Consider the following 25,647-nt stretch of genomic DNA (forward strand, 5'->3'; position numbering starts at 1 on the left):
TGGTCTTTGCTATATTAACTGGCATTTAGTCTTGAACATCTGGATGATATGCAAAGAAGAGGAATGTTTGTGTCTTAATGGTGTTTTTTTGTAAATTTTAAAAATAAGCACCAGAGATTTAGTTATTTTTATTTATCTATAACCTATTTCATTTCATTTAATATACCATCCTAATCTAAGAATTTCTGCACAATATAAAAGTAAAAAACTCAGGTAATCACCATACAATATAATTACATTAAATGGCTGACCATAGCATACCTCAAGAGTCCATTAGGACAAAGTAAGTTTTACCGCTTTTGGAACATCAAGACTGGGGCTAGAATATTTCATAATGTGGGAGACCAATTGCAGATAATAAACCAAAACTCATTTTGGGGTGCATTTTGGCATTTAAATTCTCAATTTATCTTTGAGTACATACAATAATCATGTGTTATTATTGCCAGGACTTACTGTTTTAGATGGAGCTGTAACTGTGGCAGTCAGCTTAACTAAGCTGAAAAACCTAGTCCTGATTAGGGTCTATCTGTTTTTCTGGAGGAGTTGTGAATTCAGGAGATCTCTCAAATCACGAACCTGGGGAAGTACAACCTTGTCTAGAACAACTATTAGGACTGAATTTTCAGAAGACCAGATTCTTCATTTTGCTAAAAGTTAATCTGAACTTGATTCTTCCCATCTACCTAATACTGCTTCCATGCCAGTGGAAGATTTCTATAGTATCTTTGGACTGGCCCAACCAAGAATGATGCTGTGCACTTACCTGGGAGCCAGAACCAGGCACGTGAGGACTCCTGGGAGGGGTGGGACGGGGCAAGGCAAGGCAGAACTATCAGTTCAGTGAACTAGATGTAAAACTAACATCTGGTTCGCCTGAACCAGCCCGAACCGGCTGAATCCCACCCCTGTGTGTAACTGAGAATCATTGGTTTACTGATAATACCTCTTTCCAAACCAACAGGTGATCTCTTCTAGTATTTCATATAGTTGTTTATTAGGGAAGAAGATTAAACCATTGTGGCATTCCACAGTGATATAATCATGGTCTTGTTTGCTCTTCTTCCTTGACAATTGATTTGAATCATCTATTCTGTTAGGAGCAGAACCATATCAACTTGTACCCTTAACTCCTAGATTTTGCAAATGGTCCAGAAGAATATCATGGTTGATGGTACCATCAGTACCATCTATACTACTAGGGCAATAAGAAGTTTAATAGGAACAAGGATAAATGCTGTTTTTATCTGATGTCCTGGCCCAATTCTTAACTGAAAGTGATTCAGTAAACACACTTTTAGGATGCTCTGTAGTTAATTCATCATCATCACCTCAATCTCAAGCTACTTTACAAAGTTTAGTGATATAAATGGGTAGGTGTGACAGACAGATTTTATAATTCAGATATAGATATAATAAATAAATGATTACTTTGTACCATGTTTATCATTTGGGAAACAATTGTATGTACAGTGCATGCCATTGTTTTGTCAGATTCAAAGTTAAATTTGTATTGTATTCAATATAAAAGAAAGAGAGACCTCTACTGGTTGACATTAGTTATCACATCTATGAATGTTGCAGACAGATGCATGACTATTCTTAAGTATGTGTAATTAGTCCCTTTGAATGTTGGACATATTTTCAAGTAAATATGGACACCAGCTAAAGGTGTTGAAGAATACCAAGTTACAGAAAAAACAGTACAGGTAATCCTTGCGTTACAACATTTCACTTAGCTACCGTTCAAAATTGTGACATAACCCCCCAAGTATTTATGACACAATACCAAAGTTATGAAAGTTGCAGCACCACACTAGTCATTCACCTTTACAAATGACTGCAAGGCACTCCAACATTCGCCCTACTTATTTCCTCCCCTGTCTGGGTCTCCAGAGGCACTGGGCCTGTGGATACTCAACTTACAAAGATCTAGTGAGCCTTTGGCCTGCCTCGGTGTTTCGGGCTTTCAGTGCGTTCACAGAGAATGGAGGCCTAAAGTACTGCATGATCTCGCAGTACTTTAGGCTTCTGTTCTCTTCAAACGGAGGCCTGGATGAGATCTGTGGCAAAAGGCTTGGCAAATGAAGGGAAGGCCTGAAGCATCGAAGCCTTCCTTTCATTGCAAAGCCTTTTGCCGTCTTTGCTTTACTGCTGAGAATGGAGGCCAAGAGGAGCATATACCTCTGGACCTCTGTTCTTGGTGGCAAAGGCCTTGTAACCACATTCACACACATTCCGTAGGGGCCACAATTACTGTAGGGGAACATCCATTTCTGTAAGCTTTTCTAGAATTCCAGCAGATGGAAGTCACATGCTTATCAAAGAAAATCTTATTCCAGGGATGTAACTGGAGGGGGAGGGACTTTAATTTGAAATAATTGAAGATCTCCAAATTTATTTTTTAAAAATAAAAAGAACTACTAGATGTGGTCTGCAAAAATCTGGGTGACCATTCAATTGCAGGATTTTCCGGTACTCTTTGCTCCCCTCTAGAGATTCTTTGGATTTCTGCACCTGATATCTGATAGCATAGTTCATATTAATTGAAATGTGACAGTGTTCCCCAATTTTTAGCTCTACAATCTACAATATAGATTATAAATGTATGATCTGAGGTTGACCATTGTTTATCTCTCCATTTTATCCAGTTTATATATTGCATTGCTTGCGTATGATATTCTACCATATGTAGCCATTTATTACTTGCTTTGAATCGTTGATGTTTGTAGTACCTATTGATATTTCATTTTCTTTTCCCCTCCTTTTTCTCCAATCATCAATTTTTCAAGCTCGATAGACTTACACTTTTGACTGTATCATTATTGTTTACTTTGTAACAATATCCATGCTTTGCTTTTTTAAATATACAGGTTTAATTATTTATCAAGCTATTTTATCTCTATTTGACATTGGATCCAAGATTGCACAACAAAATTGAATTAAACATGCATAATTCCCAACAGTTAAAATCCCATTCATATGATTGAAAATTAATTAATTCATATTCTAGAATTGCAGATATCCCAAACCAATGATAATTTTCAGGCTGTTTTCATCAAAATGTACTAAAACAAACATCTTTTAAAAAATATTTCTTATTTACTTTCCAATGTACACAAAGATACTGAAATGTGAAACTAAACAGATTGAGTCAATTGATGACATTGGAACAATGTCAAAGAATCTGTCTTGAAAATGACTGGCCAGTAAATCTGTTGGACAATTTAATTGGAATAATTGATAAAATCCATGTACTATAGGAGGAAATAAATAAAATTACCCTTTACAAATCAGGTTAAGATTTAGATTAGAAATTTCTGGGGCAACTCTGTTTCCCCAGCAGATTACATTACTGATACAATCCCTTGAATTACTTTATCAGCAGTATATTTATTTCACTTATATGTCAAAAACTTTTAAACTTAATTGCTGCAGTATGGATTTTTCTGCCCTATAGAATAGAAGCACTTCTACTCTTGCTTATGACATTTTTGATTGGCCTTCCATTCAAAGGTGTGTGTGTGTGTGTGTGTGTGTATGTATGTGTGTATGTGTATGTATGTATGTGTAAAACTCTAGTTTTAACTAACTTTCCACTAATTCATTATTATACTCATTGTACTAATGACAACCTAAAAGAGTTGGCACTTGGTTCAAATAACATGCTGAATCATATTTTGTTAATATGGTTTACTGAATAGTAAGGTCCGGGATTAAAAAATATTAAATAATAAATCATGATTGACAAAGTACAACTATTTATTTATATAATATGTTAAAAACAAACATTCTATGTTATAATGTGATCTGTCAATCTAGCCATTGGATCAAATAGGGCAATTCTAAAGATAGAATCATTTATAGCTTTATTGTGCTTAAATTTGCAAACTTGCAAACTGAGTCTCATGGCTCAACACAACAGGATTCAGAACAGTAAGCAAGAGATTTAAAATGTAATTCTACATTCATCTTTTTTTATCAAGCTTGGTCCAAAGTTAGGATTAACTTGATCTAAACTGTGCACTTTTGGTCTGACTCTTAGATTTGGGCTGTGAAAATTCAACCCAAGATGCAAGATTGCTTTAATGAACATATGGAAGAACCATTCTAGGCAAAAGGGACTAAAATATTTTTTAAATTCAGAACAGCATGATTATATTCAGAAATGGTTCAAGCAGCTGTCTCCTAACTCCAAATTATAAGATGGAGAAACAGCATAATCAGAGCTGCAAAATTATGTTGTTATAAATAATGTTAAAACTAAACATATTTAACCTTCCTCTCACAATCTTCTTGTGGAGTTAATTTTCTGGTCTGATCTACTTAGTAGGGCTGACAGCATCAGGCATTAAATTGCTTCTGTTGTCTTCTTGCGTCTCTGCTGCTATCCTGACTTTTTTCAGCCCAAATATGGTTATTCCAGTTTGGGACAGATGGGAAAGAAAGATAGGTTTTGCATGTGGCAGTTTAGTACTTCACCTCTGGCATCTCCAAGTAAGATTCTTCAATTGTACAACATCAGAAGTAGAATCAAAACAGGTCTTTCCTCAGAGTAAAAGTCCTGTCAAGAAGGATACATGAGACGATTTTCTGCATTAAGGATCCTCCCCCCAGGACACTTGGTGGAACAGCTGGGATGGAAAGGAAAACTAGCAGAAAAGATTTTTGGGATAGCCCATGCATGCCTTTCTTTCTCATATTTTAAGAATAACAAGCTATTATTTGATATGACCCAAATAACAATACATATAAACTTAATATGTTGTGTGAACCCAAACTTTATAAGTTAATAAGTTGAACAAATGTCTAGACAATTACAATTTATTCCATACCTTTCTTACTGGATTTTGTCCCTAACAATGTTGCATTTATTTTAGGGCTAATACTGCAGGCTTTATACATTTCTAGCTCAAGTTGTCAGGAAATCATGCCACTGACTACTGACCTGATTATGCCCTAAAAATGCTAAAGGTAGTATATACATGCAGCATACATGCATAAATTTTTTTAAACAAAGATTTTATTTTTACAACAAACATACAAACAAAACATAAAAACATAAAACCCTCTTTCAATTATATACATACAGTATGTCAGTTGGTTACAATCTTTTGTGCTATCCTTTTTAACCATTACTCACAAGTTATATAAATTCTCACCTTATCAATCTAGCTTGTGCTTATGTAATATCAATTATTAAACATTCATTTGACTAAACTATTTTCCATCATTTTATATGAGATATTCTAATTTTCATTATGATTTAATCTTATACATTCATCCAATGGTTATATATTTTATATTGTATTTTATATCAATCTATTAACTTTTATTGTAAGGCTTACTAATCTATTTCTTTACCATGTCTTTTTATCTAACCATTGATAAAATAAATCCCATATCATATAAAATTGTTTATCCTCTTGTTCTCTAATTTCAAATGTACTCATTTTACTCATTTTGGCACAGTCCATGATTTTCTTAATAATTTCCTCCTGCATAGGTATTTTTTCATTTTTCCAATTCTTAGCAAATACAATTCTAGCCACTGTTAAAACATTTACAATCAAATATTTCAATTCTTTACAATATATTTCCGGTATAATTCCCATAAAAATATCTCAGGTTTAAAGTCTATGTGTTGTTTTGTCATTTTTTCCAACCATGTGTGGATTATAATCCAATATCTTTTTGCATCTGAGCATGTTCACCACATATGGTAATATGAACCAGGTTTCTGACATTTATCCGATTTATTCTTGAACATCCACGCAATTCTTGTCGGGGGTAAGTGCCACCTGTAAAACGTCTTATACAAATTTTCTTTATATGCAGTTGACATTGTCATTTTATAATTTTGAGACCACAATTTTTGCCATTTATCTAAGTCAATCCCATATCCAAAAATTTCCTCCAAGCAATCATCGTTTCTTTAACTTGTTCTTCCTCTAATTTAAACTCTAGTAAATGTCCATAAAGTTTTTTGATTACTTTTTCATCAGTACCTGTCAAAATTTTATCTAAATCAGTCAACTTATCATAGATACCTTCTGTTTTAACATCTTTATCAAATCTAGATTGTATTTGCAAATATGAAAACCAATTCATTTTTACACCTTGTTCTTCCAACGCTTGCATAGATTTAAGTTCACCCTTTTCATTCAATATCTCACCATATCTAACTGTTTGTTCCTTTTTATATATTATTGGATAGGAAAAAGCTTCAATAGTAGATAACCATAGTGGAATTTTTAAATAATATTGCTTTTTTATCTTCTTCCAGTTTAGAAACAATGCTTCTTGAATATAATGTCTTCTAAAATACCCCTGCGTTTTAGTTCCCTTATACCAGAGGAAGGCATGCCACCCTAACAGCAAGTCATGTCCTTCTAAATTCAAGAGTCTAGTATTCCTTAGTATTATCCACTCCTTTACCCACATCAGACTCGTTGCTTGGTAATATAATTCCCAATTGGGCAAAGCAAATCCTCCTCTTATTCTTGCACCTTATAGCAATTTAAGTTTTATTCTTGTTTTCTCCCCCTGCCAAATGTATTTTAGCACTATTTTGTTTAAATTTTCAAAAAAAAATTTCCCTAATCTGATTGGAATTGTTTGGAATAAGTATAAGATTCTAGGCAATACATTCATCTTAATTGTAGATATTCTCCCAATCAGTGATGATTGTAAATTTTCCCATTTTATCAAGTCTGTTGCAATCTTTTGTTTAAGTTTAAGATAATTATCCTCCTTAAGTGTGCTACATCTTGGTGTTATATGTATCCCTAAATACTTAACTTTATTTGTGATCTGGATCCCCAAAACTTCCTCCAATTCTTTCTTTCACCTTACTAACATGTTCTTTGCTAAAATCTTTGTTTTATCTTTATTTATTTTCAAACCTGCTACTTTCCTATACTCTTCTATCTTTTCTATCAGTTTAGGTGCTGACTCCAATGGATCCTCTAATATAAATACCAGGTCATTCATAAAGCTTGTAATTTATATTCTTCTTTTTAATTTTCATTCCTTTTATTTCTTTTTCTTCTCTGATGTTCCTATTCAGCACTTCCAGCGTTAACACAAACAACAGAGGTGACAGTGGACAGCCTTGTCTAGTCCCTTTTCTTATATCTTCTTAAAGTCTGTTAACTCTCCATTTATCATAACCTTTGCAGTTTGTTTATGATATATCGTTTCTATGGCTTGAGTAATTTTTTTACCAGAGCCCATTTGGTCCAATTGTAACAGCATAAAATGCCAATTAACATTATCAAAAGCTTTTTGTGCATCTAAAAACATCAGAACCATTTGTTTTTCAGGATGTGCCTCATAGTATTTCAGAGTATCTAAAATTATTCTCATATTATCTTTAATCTGTCTCTTCGGCAGAAATCCATTTTGATCACCATGAATAAAATTATTTAGGTATCTTTTCAGTCTTTCTGCCAGAATTGAAGCAATAATTTTATATTCTGAATTTAATAGTGATATTGGTCTGTAGTTTTTAACTTGCTGTGGGTCTATGTCCTCCTTCGGTACAAGTGTGATATATGCTTCTGACCATGTTTTGGGTATTCTCTTCTTTGTCATAACTTCATTCATAACTTCTAATAAGTGAAGATTCAATGTTTCCTGGAATGTCATATAAAATTCCACTGGCAAACTGTCCGGACCTGGTGCTTTTCCAATGTTTTGCTTTTTTAAAGCTTCTGTTAATTCCATCATTGTTATGTTACTTTCTAACATTATTTCAATATCTTTGGGTATCTGAGGTAAATTTGCTTCCTGTAAGTATTGTTGAATTCTTTCTTCCTGAACATTCTCTTGATGGTACAGTTTTCCATAATAATTTTGAATAATTTTTTTCTTCTCCGTGTTTCCATAGTATATATATCTTTGTTCATTTATCAATTGATTTATCCTTCTTGAGTCTCTTTCCTTTTTCAATTTATATGCTAGCCATCTGCCTGGTTTGTTTGCATCTTCAAAATAGTTTTGTTTAGCATTTTTAATTTTTTGTGCTATTTCTTCTTTTTCCATTAGCCCCGTTTTATGTTTAGTTATGTCCATTTTAATTTTAATGTCCTTTTTTATGGAAATTTCTGTAGTTCTTTTTCAAACTTCTTGTAGTCATCTTCCAATATTTTAAAGGTTTTTTTCTGTTCTTTTCCTTGCATAGTCCATTATCAAGCCTCTTGTATAAGCCTTCATTGTGTCCCAGAGGTTCATGTATCCTCTTTTGTGTTTTCTTTAAATAAAAAAGTCAATTCTCTCTCAATTTTCTGTTTAAAGTCTTTTTCCTTTAATATTGTATTATTTAAAGTCCATCTAGATCTCCTTTTTTGATCCTTTCCATACAAGTGTTATTGGATTGTGATCTCCCCATGTACTTGCTTCTATTTCAATGTCTTGTATGTTAGAAAGCAATTCTGTTGACATCTATATCATATCTATTCTAGACCATGATGCATGTCTATTTGAATAAGAGGTATATTTGTTTATTTTCTGCATTTCTCTCTCTCCATGCATCTTTTAAGTTTATCTCATCTACCATTCAAAAGAAGGATTTTGGCAATGTCTTTCTAGCTTTCTTTGCTGTTTTTTGTGTTTTATAGTCCAATTTGTCATTTATTATTCTATTAAAATCTCCCATCAGACAGATATTAGCATAGTCCAGTTCAATTATTTTCTTATGTAATTTCCTGTAAAAATCTTCTTGATTATCATTTGGAGCATAAATTGCTATTAAAAGTGTCTTTAGATTATTGTCCATTATCTCCACCATCAAAATCCTTCCATCAACATCTGTATATATTTGTTCCACAGGGATTCTATCTCTAATGTATAACACCACTCCTCTCTTTTTACAATGTGTTAACGCTGTAAATAATTTCCCTAATTTTTGTTGTTTCAATATATAATCATGTTGTTTTTTAATATGTACTTCTTGTAGGCAGATTATATCAAATTTTAATTTCTCTAATTTATGAAATATTTTTATTCTTTTAGTAGCTGAATTAAGTCCATTTATATTCATTGTAATCAGTTTTCTCCCATCCATTTTAGACTTTATAAGAAGGATTTGTTGCTCTAGTTGATCTTGGTTCTCGTTGCTCTGGGTACACCACCTATGGCTCCTTCTTCTTTTTCAATTACTGCTATACATTCCTCTTGAAATTCAATTAATGACTCTTCTTTTCTTGTATCTTCCTCCCTTCCTCTGAAATATTCCAGATAGAATAACTCAGCTTTTTCAACTGTATCAATTCTGTGTCTTTGTTCCTGCCAGGTAAACATGTAACCTTCTGGTATCTGCCATCTGTAATTTATTCCTCTCTTAAGTAACTCTTTGGTCAAGAATAAATATTCTCTTCTTATCTCTCTCTCTCTTCTCGGTACCTGTTCCAGTACCACTATTTCTTTATCTTTGTACTTTAGTGTTTTTTCTCTTGTCGCCTGCAGTATTTGTGATTTAATTCTTTTCTTAGTAAATCTGATATGAACTTCTCTTGGCAGTTTATTTCTTATCACGTATCTTGTATAGACACAAAAAACCTCATCCATTCTATCCATCATCTTCTCTTTAATTACCTCTAATGCTTCTGCCAGGATTTCTGTCATCATTTCAGCAAGGTTTTCGCCCTTTTCTTCTTCTATATTTTGAAATCTAAGATAGAATTCTGATCTATCAATTTCCCATCCCAATGATTGCAGAGATCTTCCCTTGTCTCTTTCCACTTCACTCAATTGGGTATCCATATCTCCAATCTTCTTATCTCTTTGTATATCTTGTTCTTCAATTTTCTTGATTCTGTCCTCGTATTGCATCATCTGTTGAATATTTTCTCATCTGTCTTTTCAGTTCTTTGCTCAATATTCTCCGTTCTCTTTTCAATATTATCTGTTTTTACTTGTATCTTTTGAATTCTTTGCATAATCATCTGCAGTGTCACTTCTTTCTCCTTCTCTTGTAACATCACCTCTATTGATCATTGTCCTCCAGGTGGTGAGGAGGAAGAAGTCCGGATTGAAGAAGCTGAGGCTGGTATCTTTCTGCTCATCTTAGAATACTTAATAGGAAAATTGAGAAGAAAAAGCAAGAGCAGCCAACTGCCACTGCAATAAAAATAAAATAAAAGGAAAAAATAAAAGGAAAAAAGGAAAGGAAAAAAAATCTTCAGGCACTTGAATACCTTAATCCAATTGGTTCCAATTAGGTAGAAAAGAAAATGGAAAATGGAAAAAGGATGAAAAAAATAAAAAAATAGGAAAAAATTTAAAAAGATAGAAATCTGTATATTCCCCTTGCTAAAAAGGTAGAACAAAGGGAGGAGGGAGGGGAAAAATAATCTTATTCCTGCATCAAAGGACTCAAGTCCAAATATAATAATCCAACTTGGTGGGGGGAGTAGAAAAAAAGGGAAAGAGAAAATGCAATTCTGTCAGTAAGCAAAGCACTGCCACTAAATGTTCGAGGCTCTTTACTAAATTAAAAAAACGAAATTTCCAGTTCTCTTTTCAAGGTCATTTCAATCTTCTTTCTTCAATTTCAAATCCAGACTCCAGCTATCAGTAGTTCCACAGAAGAGCACCTGCAAAAACAATTTACATGCTCTTCCCACTATCTTTTCAATAAAAAGCACAGAGTCCTTGAATGTAACACCAAATGTATCAACAAGAAAGAAAGGAAAACGATGTATCCAAGCCTCCAGGTAGCAGCGCTACTTATTTCCCTTTTCTTTCCCTTCCCCTCTAGTATTAAAACCAGGAATAAAAAAAAATAAAGAGTCTAAAATTATTAAAGAGAAGAAACAAGAAGAAAAAAGACTTTTCCAAAGAGTTATTTTGAAAGGAAAAAATTAAAATTAAAAAGGAAAGACCAGTCCAGTTTAAAAATTGAAAAGTTTTTACAAAATCCAAAGTTCCAATAAAAAGGGAAAAAAAACCTTTAGGTTTAATTTGTGCTTAATCTCGTTGCTTGAGCACTTTTATCTTCACTTTTAAATTTAATTTTTAGTCTTTTAGGGTCTTCTCTCCAGAAAAAAAATAAGTAGAAAATTATCTCACCAACCTGACATACTTTCTTTCCAGCTTTCTTCCGTTCCGGAGCTGTCCCAGCTTCAACAGCTTTAATGGCTGCCTCTCCGCCACGGGAAAAAAGGGCTTCTCCTGGATCTACCAGGGACTTTGCAATGTCCCTGGGATCAACAGGATGTGCTCTCCTCAGTCACCATCTCCACAGGACGGTTTAGGTTCATTGGGACTGTCCTGCAACGGAGATATCAGCAATGATCTTAGAGCTTAAAGATCGCATGCTGTACCGCTGCGACGCTGGCTCCGCCCTCTCCCTGCATACATTTTTTGTATGCATTCAATTTAATGTTGAGCCATCTTCCTACTCCCATCCTCCTGCACTGAGAATAGTAGCTAGGATTTTTTCATTTTTATTTATAAAGCCTGCTAGAGAAGGAATGGAAAAATAAAAATATCCCACCATGTTATTTAGATTTTCCAGGAAAACTATTCTTATATGCATAGCTGTACTATTATGAAAGTAGAAGTTCTGAAAGTAAAAACTGGCTATATATAGTAGCCTCGTTGGCGTAGTGGTTAGAGGGCAATACTGCAAGCTATTTCTGATGCAGCCAGCTGCCTGCAATTTGGCAGTTCGAATCTCACCAGACTCAAGGTTGACTCAGCCTTCCATACTTCCAAGGTGGGTAAAATGAGGACCCAGATTGTTGGGGACAATATGCTGACTTTGTAAAACCGCTTAGAAAGGGCTGTAAAGCACTATAAAGCAATATATAAGTCTAAGTGCTATTGCTATTGCTATACTTCCCTCATTTGTCTTGACTCGAGGTTCTCAGTCAAGGGAAATCCATTCCTAGGAAGGGTGTCTATAGGGCATGGTTAAAAAAAAAACACCTTAAGATGGCTGCCAAAAAGTTACGATTGAAATACTGTTCATTTTATTATCACTGACATCTTAATTTTTTAAAACACACTTTGCATACTCTATTCCTGGCTTACAATGCTTTGGTTGTATTTCTGGATGATTGTCCATTTCTTTCTCCTTTTCCCACTATATATGCGCTTATGTAATAACATATGAGAATGAACTTTGGAAGACTGGGCCTAAGGACACTTCATAAAGAACAGCCAGGTAAGAAGCAGCATAGTCTGCAGCTGGATAGTGGAAATGTCAGAAGAGACGTCCTTTAATTTCTCAGGTTATAAAGGAGACGGGGAATAATTGGATTGTCTGGACCCATTTCAGTCACGTTTCACGTACAGATATGGGACCAAAACTGCATTGGTCGCACTCATGGATAATCTCTGATAGGAACAAGATGGAGGTAATGCATTTGCCCTTTCTTTTTTTGACCTCTCAGTGGCTTTTGATACCATCAATTGTGATATCCTTTTTGACTGACTTTGGGAATTGAGGGTGGGTGGCATATTCTTCTGCTGGTTCATCTCCTTCCTCCAAGACCAGTCCCAGTCAATTTTAATAGGGAGTGAGATCCCAATCACTGTCCTGTTCTGCAGAGTGCCACAGGGCTTGGTGTTTTGTCCATTCCTTTTTAACCTCTACATGAGACCACTGGGTGAGATCATTTATAACCATGGGATGAGGTATCACTCATATGATGATGACAGCCAGTTATACAGTCTCTGCCCAGGGTGAAGTGAGTGATGCATTGTTACATTTGTTCTTTGTGAGGTTGTGGGAGCATGGATAGAGAAAAATAGACTTCAGATGAACCCTGGTAAGAGGCAGGGACTGTATATGGGCTCCTCTGTATCCAGGAGTTTATCATCTTTCGTTTTAGATGGGGTTGTACTCTCCTAGACAAATGCAATGTGCAACTTGGGGGTTCCTCTTGGAGTCATAGCTTTTGCAAAACGTAGGTACTGAACCGGTAGTACCGAACCGGTAGTAACACCGGTTGAATCCCACCCCTGAGCATATGTAACACCTCTGCTCCATTAACTGCACTGGATGCCAGTTTGCTTCAAGGTGTTGGTTATGACCTATAAAGCCCTTCATGGCATAGGGCCAGCGTACCTTTGAAACTGGCTTTTTCCTATCACATCATCCCATCCGAACAAGCAGGGAAGGATGTTGCAGATCCAGTCTGCCAAAGAATTCTGACTGGCAGGAAGAGAGTCTAGGAAGAAAGCCTTCCCTGCCAATGCCCCCATCCTATAGAATATTCTTCCCCTGGAGTTGAGGTGAGCTCCCACTCTCCTGGCCTTCTAAAAAGAGGTGAAAACATGGCTCTGCAGTCTTGCATGGGAAGCCCAAAGAAGCATGCAATAAGAGGTTGGTGCTGTAAGAGGCCTTCCTTGGCCTTTATCTACCAATTTTTAACAGGGTTGAATTGGCTCCTTGAACTTTCCTCTTTGAAATTTCTCACAATTTTATAATCTTTTAAAATTTAAATTTTAACTGAACATTTTAATTCTCATATACTGCTTTATATTTTGATATTGTACTTGTATACCACTCAGAGTTCCTCTTTGAGGAAGAGGAAATATAAAATATAAATAAATAAATAACTGTACCTTCAGACTAACAAAATTCTGTTAATGTTGCCTTACAATAAAGTAGAATCAACTCATCTTCTTGTTTCTTGTCTGATCTAACTGGTATGGCTGACAACATATACATAAAAAAGGAATTTTAAAAATTCCCTTCCCTTAAAATAGCAAAATGGGTCCCTCCAAAAGATAAAAAATCCAGAGGCAGGATGGATAAGAATTAAATGGATCTGTCTTATTCCTAAAGTATTAAATGTTCAAAAAATATAAATAAACCATTTTAGGAAACAATAATTAAAATGTACAGTAATTGACTCTTACATTTCTTTCTCATAATATTTCTGGAAATTCATTGCATCAGCCTTAGAAATTTTGATGTAAGGTACATGGCCTTGCAATGAATATATGTATCATATATATCTAAAATGAAACAAACAGCAGAAATTAATTATTGTGGCTCAGATAAGCAAGCAGACAAACAAATGAATACACTGCTTCATTGTCAGGACATAAAGGTTTTCGCTTTCTTTCAAACATGTCACTCTACCTTTTTTAGAAAATGAGATTCAAAAGAACAGAGGCTTGTGTATTCAATACTCTCATGACTCTGCATTCCAGCTATGCAGTTCTCTTTTAATAATAATATTTGACCAGTCATTGTTATGCTGTTGCTGTTTAGTGGCTTGCTTCCAATATTGCATTACAAAAATTACATATTTCATATAATCAGGTCTGTCTCTTACTTAATCATCCTAAGCTATATACAAATCTTTAAAATGGACAGGTCCATAAATCAAATGCATTTTTCATTCGGATCTTATTCTAACCTCGGCAGATTCTTATTTAAATTGCCCCATGAATAAATTTAATAAACCTTATTCACTTACATCATCTCAACTTTAAATCTTGTTTTGGCTGAGGTCATAAGTGAAATCAGTATTGAGGGCAAAACTAGCAGCTGTAACAACTGTAATAGCTCATCAAATCATATTAAAGGGCTCAAATAACATTAAAAATGAGGAAGAATTTAATTACTTTATTTAAACATGTTATGATGAATCAAACAATACAGACTTTAAGCAGAGAACCTGGATATGCACATACTAAATTTATCACATGTTATCCTTTAATTATGGACTCAAGACATCTGCTAGCTTCACAGTGAATGATATACTTATGGTGAACATTCAACATTTGGAAAATGTTGACATGTACAGAATTTATACTGGATAAATGTCTCACAATAGTCCAGGATAAATGTCTGACAATAGAAAGTTATTTCTTTAATTTTCAAAATATTGAATACTGAATGTTATTATATGATTTGCACCTAGTACACTGAAGTTATGATATTTTCTGCAAAGATTTATAATAATTATTTTCCTTTAACTACAGTATCTCATCTTGAGACTATGGAGGCAGCCAATTAAGGACAATACCATGCAATAATGTGTTGACATCAGAATTCAGTGTAAGAAAGTAGGTTTAGCTATGAAATAATCCCAAAGCATTGATTTCATTTGAATGGTAATATTAAATGGACAACAAGAATAGCGTACTTGTTCACACATTGTTCAATACCTATCAAAAAGCCATGTTTTTTATAGAGATGATAAAAAATGGTGAAAAAAAGATTTCAATTATATTCTTCTTGAAAATTATATTCAGGGATTATCAGTATCTATTGATGGTTTTTTATCTGTAGTTTCATAAATAAAACATACAATTTTAGAATCTTGATAATATCGTAGATGTTTGCTATTACCTTAAACAAAAAAGTACATTTTTACACTGTAAAAATGGGAAAAAATGTACGGTACTCTTGTAGCTTTTTGTAATATTACAATTAAAAGATTGGTTTTGTCTGACTATGCAGGCAAATGGGTGACGATATCCTTTTGTATCATGACCAACCCTGCAAAAATAATAATCTCTCTCTGTGGTATTTAGAAGATCACAGAAATATTCAAAATCAGAAAGCTGATGGATTCTGCAAGGAAATGGATTTCATATTGAATTTTTGGCCACAGATAAGTGAGGTGACATAATTCTCTTTGATTTTAAACAAATATAGTAATAGAAGAAGCTGAAAATAGAATGGCTATTTATGCACTGCTGAAAATAAATATGTAATTTAATTAATTTAAATTTAATTCAGTACTAAGTTCAAAATCAGTGCAAATCAAAATGACACTAGAATTATATACCTTTGCTTATGTTTCATAGAACCATAAGATTGAAAAGTACCTTGGAGGTCTTCTATTCCAAACCTACTCTTAAGGCAGGAATCTTTATACCATCTCAGACAAATGGTTGTACAATCTTTTCTTGAAAAGTTCCAGTGACAGAGCATCACAACTCTGGGAGGCAAGCTTTTCCACTGCTTAACCGTTCTCACTGTAAGGAAATTCCTCCTTATTTCCAGTTGAATCTCCTTTTGCCAAGCTTCTGCCAATTCCTTCTTGTCTTATTAGGTGCTATGGAGAATGTCAACACTTTCTCCCCCCATGAAAGCCCTTCAAGTATTGGAATATTGCTATCACATCTCCTTGGACTTCTTTTTATTAAGCTAAGCATATCTATGGTAGTTAATTTCTGAATTCTTTAGTAGTGGCCATCTCTTCAGTAACCCAGTTTAAAGGTTAATATGCATAAATGACCACGAATGCTCCATGTTTCTCCAGTAAAGGATGCAACTGATACTTGTCTAGTCAAAATTAGCAAAAGGCACTTTGATTTGCAGATGCTCAGCCATGAGTAGAGTCAAGTCAAAGACTGTCTGGACAATTATACAGTATGCACAATATTATTGACTGAATTTATATAACATGGCATGCTAAAATGTGGCTTGTACCTTGGAATTTGGCATGAATCCAGACACTGTAGCTTATAATGGCTTATCTCCCCGCATATTAGGTGGCCCTAATCATTTGTGGTACATCCAACAAATCATGATTAAGCACAGCATGGTTTAGCACAGTATGTACATTCAGGTGCTAAATGTTGATCCATGTGGAGCTCTTTTTTCCTTGAGTCTTACACTGAGATATGTTAACAATAGCAGAATTAGCATCCTCTAATCTAAACATTCCCAGTGACGTTTGTTCTAATGATGGAAATGAATGGAAAGCAAAGCATAAGTAATCAGGTTTATACATCCTTCTTTTGCAAGACCATAATGGCAATTTTCCCTCATGAGCTTTACTCTCTGTGGTCTCATAAATTTCCTATTCATACAGGTAATGTGAGACTTGACAGGAGTTCTGAAGAATAAGGAAGTTTTCTCAAACTCACATTATCCTAGCCTCAATACAACTTGAGACATTATTCATTTTTCCCCTTTTTGGATAGGGTTGGAGTTAGGCTTTTAAAAAAGCTTAAGAATTGGAAGTATCCTAGCATAATTTCTTTACAATTTGCTTTCAGTGGCTTTTTATTTATTCATTTAATTCATTAATCAATTTATTAGATAAATAGAATTGAGGCCAATCATACTTCAGGACTGAGGGGGGATGGTACCAGATGCTGCAATGGTTTTAAGTGTGGAAATGGATCATAAGTCACTGTTTTCAGTGACATTCCAGGAGGTTAACACCATGAGATAAAATTTTTCATTATAATTTTTATGAAATATTTTTTATAGTCTTTTATTGTTTTATCTTGGAAAATACACCTTATTGGTTTTATTTAGAATAACAAAACACAATGATTTTGGGAAAAATCAAGTGACTAAAATTAAATGCATAGGGCATGTTTGACTGCAGGACAATATTTCTAGGTAATCTAGCTAGTCCTAATGTATATTGCTTCTCTGTGGGCATGTCAATGAATGATTATGATTACAGGAAACTTATCTGGGAGTTGCCGAGACAAACAACTTTGAATATCTCCGATCATTTGTAATTATTTTTTCCTTTCCCCCTCTTCAATTCTAGGGCTGCCTTTTTCTTGAAATATTGATTAATAGCTGGTTCCTAATCTGATGGCTATAGCCACTAATATATCCATAGCTACTTTCTTGAAGGTGTTTCAGCTAAATTGCCATAGGTTAACTGATTTTTAGATTTTTAAAATTAAAAAGTCAAACATAAATGAAGGACTGTTCCCACTTGCATTTTACTGCAACACTCTTGACAACCCTAATTGTCCAACCTGATGATACAACGTTGTCCTCATTGTGTCCACCAGGCTTTTATTACTTATTTGAAAATCTCTTTATATTTGTCAGTTTCAATCATTTTGCCTCTCACCAGCAGTTAGTTAATAAATGTTAGCTCTTTTACCATACATAACTGCAGCTGCAGCTCTGCTTCCCTTGTCCTTGAGGGTATTTCTGCCCTGGTCCCCCTCTTTATTTCTTTATTGAGCATTATTTTAATGTGGGAGAAGTAAAATGGCAGCTACACCAGAGAAACAAACCCATCACCTTAGCTACTATGGTTGGGAGATTTAGAAATCAGAACAGCACTATTTAGCATTGACTTAAACAGATTCAGAAAATGATTTTCTGCATATAGAGATAAAATTTTATTCTGATTTCTGACTTAGGATCTTCATTTCCAAGAATGCTTCTAGAACCATATACAACCAGAAGGAACTCTTACAAAATGGGGAAAAAAAAGACTGCAGCTCAGTTCTTTGTTGAGGAATGTGCCCACAAAAAGAGCAATAATTAAGGACAGAAGAATGGCAGAGGGGTGTAGAAAGTTCTCTTGTGCTACCTCCTTCACAATGAGACTGGACATATTTGATTGGTCCACTCCTGGTGAGCGAAGGACTCAATTGGTTTCAAAGGGAGCTGGTGGAAATACCTGCTGATCTGGAATATAGTCCTGTGGAGGCTCCAGTAGTTGCCTAAAATAGGAGAATGGCTGAAGCCTTGGACAGGATTGTGCTTGTGTGGTTTCTCTTAGTCCCGTTACTTCCCATGGTTCATGGAGCATTTGAGGGAACTGGAAAGCATCAAGAGATGCCCAGAGCACTGCTGGAGGACAAGGAGGAACAAATTTGACCAAACAGGAGCTAGAATGTCTCTATTAAGGCCTATCTCCTGGAGGTATGAGTGACAAAAGTGCCAATACTTCCTCCGTTCTTATGTCATCCACAGAATGCTGTCCGGCGGTGCTTTTTAGAGTCACTCAGATTCTCCTCAGCCAGTCACCCAACTTGCCTTTTTAGGTGACCGAGAAGATGGTGGCATTGCAACACAAGAGCAATAGGAGGAAAGATCTTGACCCTTTTCAATCAGGTTTCAGGCCTGCATGTGGGACAAAAATAACATCTGTTGCACTCATGGATGACCTCTGGCAGGAGTTGGATGGAGCTGGTGTGTCCAACCTTGCTCTTCTTGACCTCTGGGTGGTTTTGATACCATTGATCATGGTATCCTTTTGGGCTGACTTAGGGAGTTGGGAATGAGTAGCACAGTTCTGTGCTGGTTACCTCTTTCCTCTGAGACTGGTCCCAATTGATGTTGAGATCCAGCTCAATGCCTCTGCTTTGTGGAGTGTGGAAGGGCTTAGTATTTTCTTCATTAACTTTCTTTTTAACATTTACTTGAAACCAATGAGTGAAATAATTAATCACCTGGTATGAGGTATCATTAGTATGTTGATGATAGCAAGTTATATATTTTCATCTCAGGTCAAGTGAGTGATACTATAGTCATTCTTTTGTGGTATCTGGAAACTGTGGGGACCTGGATGGGGAACAACAGACTTCATCTGAACCCTGTAAAATGGATTGATGGGGGCAGGCCTCTCTGCCTCTGGGAGTTTATCAATTTTGGTCTTGGGTCTGCACTACCAGATGGAGCCAGTGTGTAATTCGGAGTCCTCCTGGAGTCATGGTAGCTGTGCCCTTTGCTCAATTTTATATTGTGTATCATAATGCCATTGCATAATCTATGGATCACTTATGTCCAGGTTATTCCCATTTTGACAATTGCAATGCACTCTACATGGGGCTACTCTTGAAAAAGCTTCTGGAAGTTCAGTTAGTACGGAATGCTCCTGCATCAGCTATCTTGGACACTCAAAGAATGGTGCACGTAACACCTTTGCAGCACAAGCTGCATTGCAGGGGTGGGCTGCTGGGGGTTCATAGGGGTTCGGGAGAACCCCTAGCTAAGATTCTGTGCAGTTCGGAGAACCCCCAAACCCCATCCTGCTGCTCCCAGGAGTCCCCACGTACCTTGTTTTGGATACTCACAGGCAGTTAAATCAGTCCACAGCCTTGTGGGTCTTTAGTAGCTCATTTGAAGTCTCAAACAGTCTTCGTAGGAACCTGCAACCTGATCGTCTGTATTATTCAACCAAAATAATGCATGCACAGCTATAGCAAATACTTTGATGTCCCACTGAGTATTCGACTGTTGGCTCTTCCTCCTAGTAATCATAGGTAAAGAATTAAGTATTTTGACTGCTGTTTCTTTCCCCACAATATTCTACTAGCTTATTGATGGGAACTTGTCCTAATTTTCCAGAAAACTCCAGATATACCTGCTCCATAGATACCTCCATATATATGTTACTTAAGGTAAAAATCAAGGATCAAGTCAAAACCCTTTCTGATTTAGCTGGAGTTATTTGGACTTTCTGTAGACCTCTCTGCATGCAGCATGAAAGCAAGAATTGTCCTGTTGTCTCCTCTCCAGAGAGTGACAATCAGAAGTTTTTAAACCTAGATGTTCAACAGAAGACTTTGTGGGTAGTCCAAACCACCATGATTTTAACCAGTCTCCATTTAGTGCTACCTAAGTAACATCAGTTATCCATCAAAAGCAATTATGGCTACTTCCATTATTTTACTCCCTAATAATATTCATATTAACTGACTACAGCAGATGGCAGCATCTGACTGATCTTGACTGGTCTGAGAAATAAGACCGGTTGGACCTATTTGGTACCATCTAATATTTCCAGGGCTCCTCGTAAGATACTCAAACATTTTTATAGTCCTCACCTGCACACTCCTTGGATTTTTTGTCTGGTGGCCAGCAGAAGGAGAAAGCCCGATGAATATATTAAAACGTAATCACTAATCCTTGTAACAGCAGAAAAGTATATCATCGTACACTTCAGCATTGTGTTCATTTTATGTGAGAAGAGACAATACAATACAGATGTGGGGGCTGTGGTAAGAAAGACTGCACATTCACTGACTCATAAATCAGCCTGTTTTGAAGATTTTGTTTTTACTTGTGATTTGCATTAAAGGCATCTTTCTGAAATCTCTGAGATTTTTGTTTCTTTAGTTGGCAAAAATTGTGCTATCCTTTATGCCTTAATGTAGGACAACATCTGGAAAGTTAATTTCCCCCTGGCTTTCTTTTCTCTCTCACTAATCATGCCTGGCTGCCAGGAACACAGACACAACACAAACATTTTCTTAATGTGAGGTGGGACAAGTGTAGGCATGTGCCTTTAATTGCAGGTGTACCTATCTGTTAAGTTGCCCAACTAATGGATTCCAAGGAACCTCTCAGTTGGGATATTTCTGAACACTGACATGTCAAAGGAACAAAGGAAGAGTTGTGAGGACCTTCTGCATCTTCTGTTTCTCCTTACTTTTACATCTCTGACTGGTTTTATCAGACTAAAAGGCGCAAAAGGAGAGTGTGAAGTGAAATGAAGGGCCACTATCAGTAGTGAACAAATATCATATTGATTGTACATCATCAATTTATGCTGGCAATGGCAATGTTGACAGCAAACAAGCACAGAAACAAATGCATGCAAATATCCTGGGATTTGGCAAAATGGAGTAGGGATTGGCAAATTTTGCATCATAATCGAAATAATAAAATTAGTTTAACATATTGCTAGAAGCAATGGAAAACTTGTGGTGGCAGAAGTAACACCCAGCACTGGTTAAAATAAAAAAGAAATGCAGACTCCTATGGAATCTATGTAAGGCTTGACAAGCGCTTTGGAAAGACTCAGTCAGATATTATGCAAGCCAATTACTGTGAAAAACAGATGTTTGGTCTCTCATGCAACCTAAGCCACAATGGCCAGAGGGCAAATATACAGCAACCTAAAGTTGCCAATAGCTCCCAATCCAGCTGCATCAGCAAATATTGTATACATCATTGATGAAGCATACTAGACCATGCCCATGATACAAATTATATTGAAGAGAAAATACTACCATAAAATTAGCACAGCTAAATAGGTTTTCAGCTGCCTTAGTTGTGGACTGGGGATTTTCTTGATGCTCACACCCAACACTGTTGCAGTATCACTCCATTTCTTGAATGGCGGTGCTTGTGCCATTAAGGTGAGTCAGCTTAAGCCAGAATATCCAGTCAGCTGGTTAGCACAAGACAGAGGAAGTTGATGTAAATGCACACTCTGTACTCTGTTTCCTTCTACAAACTTTTTGGGGGGAGAGGGGAGCACTTGAAATATACCGTATAAGGTCTCTGTTTCATCTCTACTTGTGTGTGAATTGATACACACGCTTTTGTGAAGGTCCATAGTAATTATGATGCATCTGCCCCGTTGGCATCAATCGGCATCTGTTTCCAGTCAGCATTCCAGTGGGTGTATCATTGATTCTCACAGAAAGTTATGGCAGAGTATAATTCTTCACTGGCAGCGTAACTGATCTTCAATCTGTAGATTGGAAAATGCAAGAAATGGTCTATCTGACCTAAGGTAGATCATATTAATATCATTGTATTTACTTTGAAGGAAAAGTGAGAGATAGAAGATCCAAGATAATTCATACATTTTTCGGGCCTTTCCCCCAATAAGTACTTTTCACCTTCTTGAGTCTCTATGGAGATTCTCAGTCATTCAGTCATGGTTGTCCCAAAGGTGCTTTTTTCAAAAGGCAATTGAACTTCTTGGATGAGAAGCAAAATGTGTTCAAGGAAAAACAAAGTTCAGTTGCCTTTTGAAAAAAAGCACCTTTGGGTCCTTTTTGAGTCAGGAGAAAATTGATGAAATAACTCTTATTATTAGAATAATAATTCTAATCTGTCTTCATCCCAACCACTGCAATCACTTTTCTTCCCTCCAAAGTAAAGACTGACAAAATCAAGCAACATTTACATACTGTTAGTCTGCATTTGAGTGTTATTGGAATAAAGACGGAAACATTGCTTTAATATGTGTAACTAAAGACTCCCTGAGTCGGTTTTATTCTTAGATAAAACTGGAGACATGGAAGGAGAAGAAAAGATTGGTAGGGCAGGGCAAGTTTGTAGCCTATGTTTAACCACCATGGGGATGTAGCTTCCTTCCCACAAGGTATTTTGTGTTTATAACATCCCAAAAGGAGTTGTACAATTAAAGAACACAACATTCTTTACAAACAGCTAAAAATAAATATTTCAAATCAAATCAAGGTGATTTGTCTTATTGGTATATATGAAGCTCCAGGTACTCAGACCTCTTAATATGGAAATATAATTCTAAGTTGGGTTGTATAAAAAACCCAGTGATATCAGTGTTTGATTAGCTAAAAAAAATCCAATATCAGTAGTGCCGCAAATATTTAATTATAATCAAACAAAACAGATAAAAATCTAGAAAAGGAATATTCAGGCCTTTGAATGCTTCAGAATTCTTCATCAGGCAAAATAAAATGAATCATGTATGTCTGTAATATGAAAGACAAAAAGAAGACAGAAAGAAGGGAAATCATGACATAATTGTCGACTTCTAATTGTCTACTTCTCAGCCAAGACTTTATTAAATATGTTTTGTTCAAAAAGCCATAATTGATAGGGTTAAAGCATCACAACAAACCATGACTGGATTCACATACCGTAACATATAAGACAGCACACCCACACCCATAGTTTTATTTAATTTATCAACCTAATCAGTAAGAAAACAACTTAGAACTGAGACCCCATATTACCTTAGACTGGACATTAGATAGCTATTTAATGCATTAACAAAAAGGGGAAAATAATCACATATGAATATGACTCAACTATATGAAAAGTGAGAGACAGTTTAGAGCAGTGATCCCCAACCTTTTTACGCCGCGACCCGGTACCGGCATCAGCTGGGCGCCGCCATCTTTTTGATGAAAAAGTGCTTCCGGTGAGCTTTCTACCGGAAAAGCTCACGGAAGCACTTTCATCAAATGCATGGGCGCCAGCGCTCGGTGAGATTTTCCGGGTAGAAATGGCTTTCTACCGGAAAAGCTCACCGAAGCGCTGGCGCCGCCATCTTTTTGATGAAACGTGCTTCCGGTGAGCTTTCTACCGGAAAAGCTCACCAGAAGCGCTAAGCGCGCCATCTTTTTGATGAAAGCGTGCTTCCGGTGAGCTTTCTACCGGAAAAGCTCACCGGAAGCACTTTTTCATCAAAAAGATGGCGGCGCCAGCAAGCCAGCGGCCCGGTAGGACTTGTTCATGGACCGGTACGGTCTGCGGACCGGTGGTTGGGGACCCCTGGTTTAGAGTACAGGTAGTCATTGACTTACAATCATTCATTTAGTGACTGTTCAAAATTACAGCAACACTGAAATAAGTGAATTATGACCAGTTTTCACATTTATTACCATTGCAATATCCCCATGGTCATCTGATCTAAATTTGAGCACTTGGCAACTGGCATTTATGATAGTTGTACTACCCCAAGGCCATGAGTTCACCATTTGCAACCTTTCCAGCTAGCTTCCAACAAGCAATGGGGGATGCCAGATTTCTTTGTGACACATGATTCATTTAATAGCTGCAGTGAATCACTTAACAACTGTAGCATAAAGACTGTAAAATGGGGCAAAACTCATTTAACAACTACCTTGGCTTAGAAATGGAAATTTCGGGCTCAATTATATTTGAAAGTTGAGGGCTCTCTATAGTAGTTAAGACACCAGGCTATAAACTGAGAGCTGTGAATTCTAGTCCCAGTTTAGACATGGAACCCTCTGGAAGATCTTGTGTCAGTCACTCCCTCCTAGCCATAGTAAGTAAGCAGTGGAAAACTACTTCCAAATCTTGCAAAGAAAACTGCAGGAACTTGTCCATTAGAAGCCATGAGAAGTCAGCAATGACTCAAATAAAAACGGGCATATATTGGGCTGATCAGGCATAGTAAGTGGTAGATATCTCCTATAGCCAAAACCAAAATGACCAAAGAGGTACTGCCAATAACTTGAGGGTAGGGCAACACATTAGCAACCATTTGAGGTGACAATTAGTGCCTGGTGGATCTCAACTTCAACTTTGCTATCAACCTAATGCTCAGTGAAATAGTTTAGATCAGCAGTTGCCAACTGGTGAGCTGCAGCAAAATTTTGGTGGGCCGCAGAAGAAATGGCCTCAAAAAGCAATTAATCTGGGCCGTGCAGGAAAATAAGGCTGCTCCGCCCACATGCTCCCCCACCTGCTGACCATTGTGCAAAACTCACTTTGACTGAGAAGCAGAGAACCACGCGACCTGCAACTTGAAGGTAAGGCCAAAGCCGGGGGAGAGGGGTGGCTTGCTGACGGTGGGAAAGAAAGGCGGATTAGGAACTAACCGAGTAGCTACACAGGGGTATCAATGTAGCCATTCAGTTAGTTCATAGTCACCCTAGGCATTAAAGTCCCGGGAAGAAAAGCAGCAGCTGCTGCTCGTGCTTCTGCCGGATGACTGCAGCGACCATTGCCTCCAGGTTGGGGGAGGGGTGGAAGGAAGAGAGAGAGAGAGAGAGAGGGTGAGTGTGTTGGAGCGATCCAACCTGCTGGGGAATTAAATCCATGGGGGAAATTTGCATGGCTGTGCCTTTTCTTTCCAGCCTCAAGGTGGGGGGCAGGTTGGAAGAGAGAGAGAGAGAAAGATCCAACACTGCTGGAGAATTAAATCCATGGGGGAAATTTGCATGGCTTGACTGCTGCAGAGTGACCTATATCAGGAGAATGTTAGATAGTACTGTGCTGGATTTTCTATACATGATTTTATATTTTGAAACTGGACTGGTTTTTCTTCTTCTTCTTCCACCTATTCTTTCTCTCCTTTTTGACTTTATAATATTCTAGGCTAGAGACTCCCTTTTAGTCATCTTTTTAAATATCTTTTTCCCTTTTTAATTAATTTTTATTATATCTTGTTTAGAAGAGGAGGGGGAAAGTGAAAGCAGAAGAAA

At 36.4% G+C, this 25,647-nt stretch overlaps 1 long non-coding RNA gene across 3 annotated transcripts; it reads left to right on the forward strand.

Annotated features, from left to right (window-relative positions):
* The first annotated feature begins 9,709 nt into the window (after nucleotides 1–9,709).
* LOC148128812 (uncharacterized) lies at nucleotides 9,710–20,785 on the forward strand. Of its 3 annotated transcripts, XR_015745545.1 has the most exons (3): nucleotides 9,710–10,718; nucleotides 12,123–12,172; nucleotides 15,781–20,785. It is a non-coding gene; the product is annotated as an uncharacterized LOC148128812 (long non-coding RNA). The 3 variants fall into 3 exon arrangements; XR_015745544.1 differs by lacking the exon at nucleotides 9,710–10,718 and having other exon boundaries at nucleotides 10,950–12,172; XR_015745546.1 differs by lacking the exon at nucleotides 9,710–10,718 and having other exon boundaries at nucleotides 10,950–12,172; nucleotides 18,103–20,785.
* Nucleotides 20,786–25,647: the final 4,862 nt, after the last annotated feature.

This window comes from Notechis scutatus, chromosome Z (assembly GCF_049901735.1).
Source record: "Notechis scutatus isolate UNSWTSFEM ecotype Mainland chromosome Z, rNotScu1.2, whole genome shotgun sequence".
NCBI lineage: Eukaryota > Metazoa > Chordata > Lepidosauria > Squamata > Elapidae > Notechis > Notechis scutatus.